The following is an 8,230-nucleotide window of genomic DNA, read 5'->3' as shown; positions in this document are numbered from 1 at the left end:
AAAAATATGTCCAGCCCTAGAGAGCGATGAAAGGTGAGGGTTGGGAGGGGGATTCTAAAAAAGGGTGGAATTTGTTTTTGTTTATATGTGGGGGGCGGGGGGGGGGGGGGGGACTATCTACTTTTTTAATAAAATGAGTTTTTTTTCTTTTTTTATAAATGTCACGTTAGCATTACGGGTGATATTAATTTATTTTAAAGTTATTAAAAAGGGTAAATGTTTGTTAAATTAAAGGTTTAAAGTAAGTTGTGTAAATAAATTTTGAAATGAAATCATGTTGTTTCTCAAAAATAAATAAAGGAAATATAAAATATCCACGTGGTTCTAGGTATGAGAGGATGCTTATTATTTATCTTTTGAATCCTTTATGAACTTTCTTTTTTTTAGTTTCCACCAGATGTTCGGTACCTATACTAGATACTAATTAGATTAAAACACTCCTTAATAAAAGTTACTTTGTATTCAAGAAACATGAATCCAAAAATTCAAATTACGGATGAAGGAATAGTTACGTCTCCATCAAAATCTTTATTGATCTTAATGGATTACTATTATTAAGCAGCATTAGTACTTTCACTATTTTATTTTAATTGATCATTTTATTAAATATTTTTAAATTTTACCACTATAATTAATAATATATATTAAATGAAAATAATTATTATTTAATATTCATTCTTACGTCTGATGAACATCTTTAATATGATAAAAATAAAAGAGAAAATACATAAAGTCCCCCCTGATGTTGGTCGACTTTTTCAAAAAGACACCTAAACTTTACTTTCGACCTATTACCCCACGAATCTTGGGGGTTTGGGCTGTAGGTGACAAAAGAGTTTTAAAATGAGGTGTAGGTGACACAAGTCTTAATAATTGAGTGGAGGTGAGAATTACTTTATTATGGATTAAGAAAGTTGGGTAAGTTTGAGAATAGCCCAAAAGTTTTTAAATTTATATTTTGATCCAAATGTTTACCTAATACGAGAAACGGATGGAAAAAAGCATCTTTTTCTCTCTTCTCATCCATTGGTGTTTTCTCTCTCTTAGCAATTTTTGTTGTTCATTGTTGCTGCTGCTGCTTTATTCATCATCTTCTACCTCATTATCATCATCTTCTACTTCATTATCTTCATCTTCTTCTTGCTGACCATTGTCATTGTTGTTGTTGTTGTTATCGCTACTGTTGTTATTTGACCAATTTCTTAGGTCAAATTTTGTTTTTTACATCACTTTCCACTTTGGCATTACTTTATAGGAGACTTTGGTAAGTCAAATTATCATTTTTAGTTGAATTTGTCATTTGGGTAACTGCTATTGTGTTGTTTTTCCAACAATGGATAAAATCCAATCATGAATCCAACATAAGAGCCATCTGTTTAAACAGATAAATCATCTGTTACGACAAATGAGACATCTATTTCAATGGAAGACTGATATGTTGGATTCATGTAGCCGTAACATGAATCGAACAGATGGGTCATCTGTTGCAATAGATGATTTATCTGTTTACACAGATTAGTTATATGGTGCAACGTGATAAATATCTGTTTCAACTGATTAGTAACCTGTTGCAACAAAACTTGAACTCGATTCCAACAGATGTGTTATTTGTTGCAACAGGGTAAATATCTGTTGCAACAGATTATTAACCTGTTGCAACAAAACCTGAACTCGATTCCAACAGACGGTAAATATCTATTGTAATATATTAGTAACCTGTTGCGATAGAACCTGACCTTGATTCCAACAGATCGTCATCTGTTGCAACAGGTAAGTCATCTGTTGTAACAGGTTAATTATCTGTTACAACATGTCATTCATCTGTTGGAATCAGCTTAAAAGGTGCCTTATTACTGTAACATCAATCCCAACAGATATATAGTCTATTACAACATATGATTCACCTATTACAACAGATGACTCTTCTCTTGAAATCAGCTTTAGGAGCATAACATAAATCCCAACAAGTAAGTAATCTATTGCGACTAATTACACATCTATTGGGATTTATTTACGATTCTATGAAATGACTATTAACTTTTTTTAACAAATGACTTTATTTAGGTACCACTAATTGAGGGATCAATAACAATATGGGTGGATTGTCATGGTCAATGGATAGAGAAGAACAATCGATATATATGGCATTGGAACAAGGGTGAAATACTAGAGATGATAACTATGACAATCCAAAGTGATGTTTCGTATAATGATTTTGTGAACTTAATCATCATTGTGGACTGAATTGTCAATCGGAAAAACTCGTCATCAGCTACATGCACAGCTCCTTTGAAAATCAGAGGGTACTGCCTTTCAAGATAACCGATCAGGTTCGGTTGCGTGCTTATTTTAGTAATTCATCAAGGACGGTGTTAAGGGTGTACGTGGTTAAAAAGACGAGAGAGAATGGGAACCATAATGTAGAAGAAGAACAACAATAAGACATCTTTCATGATAGGTTGGATGATCTAGATATGAATATTCTGGATGATGATCAAACACCTACACCCGTTGATGTGACCAATTCGATGGGTAGCTCTTCTCAATTAACACAGTCAGGAAATCTTCAAGACTACAGGACTGACTTTTTTATTGGAATGTCATTCAACGACAAGAATGAACTATTTACGACTTTGTTTATTTCTTGCTTAAAAAAAAGATTTCAGATTAAATAAGGTGATTAATTCGGGCAGTGTCTTTTGCTTCAAATGTGCTAATCCGAACTGAAGTGGTGGTTGAGAGTGGTAAAGTATGCAAGTTCTGATAGATTCATCATTCATAAACATGAAAAGCATCACACATGTGGTTCGGAGAACATCTCGGACCAAAATCCTCACGCCACGACAAAGGTCCTTGTTGAATATTTCAAGAGTAATTTCCCCGAAGGCAAAGACCCTTCAACAATGGTTATGTCCAATCAAGTCCTTATGGAGTTTGGTATCTTGGTCAGTTAATGAAAGATATATACGGCCATGGGGATTGCCAAAGACTTGGTTAGGGGGACACATGAGCATGGGTATGTAGTCCTGGCGGCCTATTGTTACATGATTGAGTCCATAAATCCCGAAAGTAATACGACATTGCATGTTGATGAAAATAAAAGGTTCAAGTACTTTTTTGTATCCTATAGAGCTTGGATTCAAGGTTTTTGAAATTTGAGAAAAAGCATAGCCGTCAATGGTACCTTCTTGAGGAGCAGGTATAATGGAGTTTTGCTAGCGGCGGTGGTGCAGGATGCGGAGAATCACATCTTTCCTATCATTTTTTTTTATAGCCAACAAGGAATGTGATGCCTGTTATGGATTTTTTTTAAACAACTGCGAAGCTGCGTCAAAGATACCGAAGAGTTGTGTTTTGTTTCGGATAGGCATCCAAGTATTCCAAAGATGGGTTCAATTTTTTTTACTTCAGCTTACTTTGGTTGTTGCATCAGGTATCTTGGAGAGAACATTCGGACCAACTATCACAACGGAAGGGTCATGACCTTTTTTTATAGAGCAGCTAAAACATATAGTAGAGGAGTTTTTAGACCATTTCAATCAAATAACGGATGTGAATCCCAAGGTAGCAGAATTTCTCATACGTGTCGGTTTCGAGAGATGGAGCCGGGCATTTTGTCCGGTAGATAGGTACATTCTTATGAATTTAGTGTCTTGTTTGAGTTAGAAGTTTAGTAACTATGATGTCGTACTGATACGAGAATAATCACGGATATGGACTTAGGAGAGTGAGTGTTGGACCCGAGCCTTGGCATGTGCAATTGAAGTGTAAAAGAGGCCCAAAATACACCCAAATCAGCCCATAAATTACACTAGATGGGTGTTTACTCTTTGAAGGGCCTTTTGGTCATTTTAACTTATATTTTGTTATAGCTATAAAAGGAACATTGTAGGGATTTTAGACTTAGTTTATGAATGAAATTATAAGTTTTACAAGACAAAGAAACACAAGTCCTCTTTTCTTGAGGCACCCAAAATCGAAATTAGGGCTTTGACAAGTGTAAAATCACTTGTGTTTGCATTTGCTTGGAAACATTGATGCTTAGGAGGTGGATTCCGATCTTGTGTCTTTATAAGAGATAGGTTTATTGTTGAGTGTAGTGTTAAGGGTCCAAGAGTTACCATTATTGGGTTCTTAATATTATACCTTCATGTGGTCTATCTATCTATCCTTTTTCTTTTGTAATCTTGTATCCATTTGTATCTTGTATTGTGAAGCCATTTTTGTTGTTGTTGTTGTTGTTCTCATTGTTGTTTTATCTTGTGTTGTTAACTTAGTTTGTTATTGGCTGCAAAAGGTTTCAAACACCTAGTTATATTATCCTTCTTGTATTTCATTCTTGAATCCGAGAGTGGTCTTAAAAGGGTCCTCGATTCATTGAATTAGTGGACTATTTTTGGAGTGTGTTTGGACTGTTTTGAGTCAATTCCATGTGTTTCTTGATTTTCTTGTATTATTTGGTATCAAAGAATGGCTTGATCTTGTTCCTACAAGATCAATCTTGGGCTTGCTTGTTAGAAAATTAAAAAAAAAATATTGAAAAGCTAAAAATTTCAGAAAAATTACAATCTGTCCATTGTTGTTGTCTTGGCCGAAATTGTATTCTTGTGGTGTTATTGGCCGAGATTTGTTCTTGAGTCTAGGTCTAGGAGTATTTTACTTGTATTGTGTGTTTGTAGTGTTAGTTTTTTTCCTCACTAACACTTTGAGTCGATCCAAACTTGAGCTTGAATTGTTAATATTGTTGTTGTGAACAAAGTGTGGCCGATTGGATGTTGTTGTTGTTCTAGCCTTGACCAAGTTGAAGGCCTTGTGTTGTGATGGTGTTGTAGATCTTGAAAGGTTGTTTTTGTATTCTTGTTGTTCATCACACCCTTCACCTTTTGTAAAATCAAAAACACAACACAAAGGGGACTTAGTCGATTGTTGTTGCTATCCTTGTAGTCTTAGCCGTGAGATTGTTGACATTGTTTTGGTGGACTTATTTTTCTTGGGAGATTTTTGTTGGTTGTTCTTGTTGTGGTTGTTGTGTTCTTGAAGCTCTTCACCATATTCATCACCTTGTTAATATTAAAGTGAACTTAGATCTTAAAAAGGTGAAAGACAAGGGGTGAGTTCACATAGGGTCGACTAAAACTTCAATTGAGTCTTTTGGCAATTAAAAATGAGACAGTATTGTGTTCCTCCCGACCAGAGTCTTCAATCGATCACTCTGAGCTGAACTGATTCTTATTACCTCATATGTTAGACTAATACCTTAATTGATTAATCTAGGATCAAGAGTGAGTTCTCATAGGGTCAACTACAACTTCAATTGAGTCTTTTGGTAATTGCATGATGAGACGGTATTGCGTTCCTCCCGGCCAGAGTCATTGATCTTTCACTCTGAATTGAACCGATTCTTACTACCTCATATGTTCAACTAATACCTTAATTGATTAATCTAGAACTAGGGGTGAGTTCTCATAGTGTCAACTACAACAGATGGCAGCGCCTATTTAATAATTTATAATAGATGGGTAATCTGTTGAGACATATGACAAATCATTTGATAATTTACAATAGATGGGTAATCTGTCGCAACAGATGACATAATCTGTTTGATTATTTATAACAGATGAGTAATCTGTTGCAACAAATGACTCAATCTGAATGATAACTTATAACAGATGGTTAATCTGTTGCAACAAGTTGAACATTTGTTTTTATACAATTTCAATTGATTTCACATGTTAGACTAATACCTTAATTGATTAATCTAGGACCAGGGGTTAGTTCTCATAAGGCCAAAAATTACATAATGAGTGGTATTGCGTTTCTCCCAACCAGAGTCGTCGATCAATCACTCTGAGTTGAACCGATTCTTATTACCTCATATATTAGACTAATATCTTAATTGATTAATCTAGGACCAGGGGTGAGTTCTCATAGGGTCGACTACAACTTCAATTGAGTCTTTCAAAAATTGCACGATGAGACAGTATTGCGTTCCCCCGACAGAGTCTTCGATCAATCACTCTGAGCTGAACCGATTCTTACTACCTTATATAGTCAAGTAATACCTTAATTGATTAATCTAAGACTAGGGATGAGTTCTCATAGGGTCAACTATAATAGATGACAACGTCTATTTTATAATTTACAACAGATGGATAATCCGTTGCAACATATGACTCAATCATTTGATAATTTACAATAGATGGGTAATCTGTCACAACAGATGACATAATCTGTTTGATTATTTACAAAGATGTGTATCTGATGCAACAGGTTGAACATTTGTTTTTGTACAATTTTAATTGAGTTCATATAGCTAAATTGATTAATCTAGGACCAGGGGTGAGTTCGTAGGATCAGCTACAACTTCAACTGAGTCTTGCCAAATTGCATAATGAGAGGGTTAAAAATTATGCATATCTTTTATAATTTTAAAAAATAATTAAAATTTGGACCAAATTAACATTTTTAAAACTTGTCATTTTTTTCTAAAGTACAAATCAACCCATACAAATCATCCATTTGCGAGAAAAATGTTTTATTATTTCAAATCTCGAGTTCTCGCTCTTTTCTCTTTCAGACTCAATTATACAATACAGACAACAACTACTCAACAAATTGTCTACCCTTCACAATAAATCGATTTTCTTCCCATTTTTGACCACATAGATGTTATTTTTTGACTTTATTCTTGCTTGTATCAGTCATTTTCTCTGTCTTCGTAGGTAATTGAGAGTTCGATAAAAGTTCTATATTTGTTATTTTTTCCTAAAAAATAAGGAATTTTAAGTTAATGATGAAAAAATAAAACATTTAGTTATATTATCTTCGAGAATGGGTTTATAATTTTGAGTTTTGATGATAAAATCATAGGAAAAACTCAAGAAAACCCTCGTTTTTGTCGCAGTGTTCCATTAACTGTCATGGTATTGTTGGATGGTGTTTGTGGAGTTGGTGTTGGTGTTGGTTGGTGGTGGCATTGGTTGGTGGTGTTTGTGGTGGTTGTTGGTGGTGTCGGTATTTGTGGCATTGGTTGGTGGTGTTTGTGGTGGTGGTGACTGTTGGTGTGTCATTATTGGTGGTGTTTGTAATGTATTTTTTAAAATTTATGCATACATCAATTGTAATGTAATTTTTGTTTTTCTATTGTTTGTAGGTAAAACATGTCTCTCAAAAGAAAAAAAAGTGAAAGTGGATCAATGTCTGACCAGGAAAAAAAAGTCTACAGTACAGAGGGATTTAAAGGAGCTTCCTGAACAATCTTAGTCAGGTAAAAGTGAAGATGGGGAGAGATATGAAAACAACATTGAGGGAGGTAGACAAGGATCTGTAGATGGTGATGAAGAAAATAAAAGTGAGAAAGAGGAGGGATTAGAGAGTGAGAAAGAGAAAGAAGATGATCATCAACATGATGATAATAGATCACCAATGGGGTGCGAATTAATATCGACATCCCAACATGATTCTGTCAAAACTATTAGTATTGACAAGTTTCAAGTTGCGATGCCGATAAATGACCAAAAATCAAACGAAGAACTAACTAGTGAAATTGTACTTAAATGTCAGATGAGGAGTAAATTTATTTATTTTAGGAAAATTATGAAGGATGAAAACATAGACAGATTTTTTACGAAGAGCTTCTTTGGATGCTTTGTTGAGCTTTCTGAGTCCCCTAACCGTTTCCATATAAGGATGATACATTGTCTTCTCAAACGCAGGATCAAGTATGTGGGGGATGATGTAGATCCGAAGAAGGGGGCTAAAAGATGGATGAAATTTGGATAAACTATTATGGTATGCCGGTTTGTTTTGGCTTGCAAGATTTTACCATAGTGACGGGCTTGAGATGCCATCATCCAGAAGAACCACCTATCGCCAAGGGAACACCCCTAAAAAAATCCAAGGCGAGAAAACGCAAGAAAAAAACAGATAGGTTGTTTGACATTGCTTGCGAGGATACAAAGCATCGGATTTGTTGACAGATCTCATGGATAAAACCATACCAAAGCAGTACAGGGAGAAATTGTGCTTAGTTTGGTTTTCCCATTCTGTTATATTGGCAAGAGACATCAACAAGGTCATAGAAGATGATTTGTTGGGGCGTGCTGAGAATTTTGATAAATTCAACAATTATCCCTAAAAATATGACAACTTCTACTTGACTGTCTAATATTTACAGACAAATCTATCCTCAGGGACGACCACATTATAAGGCTTTCCTTGGGCTTTCATG

This window comes from Capsicum annuum, chromosome 12 (assembly GCF_002878395.1).
Source record: "Capsicum annuum cultivar UCD-10X-F1 chromosome 12, UCD10Xv1.1, whole genome shotgun sequence".
Lineage (NCBI taxonomy): Eukaryota > Viridiplantae > Streptophyta > Magnoliopsida > Solanales > Solanaceae > Capsicum > Capsicum annuum.
This window is presented reverse-complemented; position numbering follows the sequence as displayed.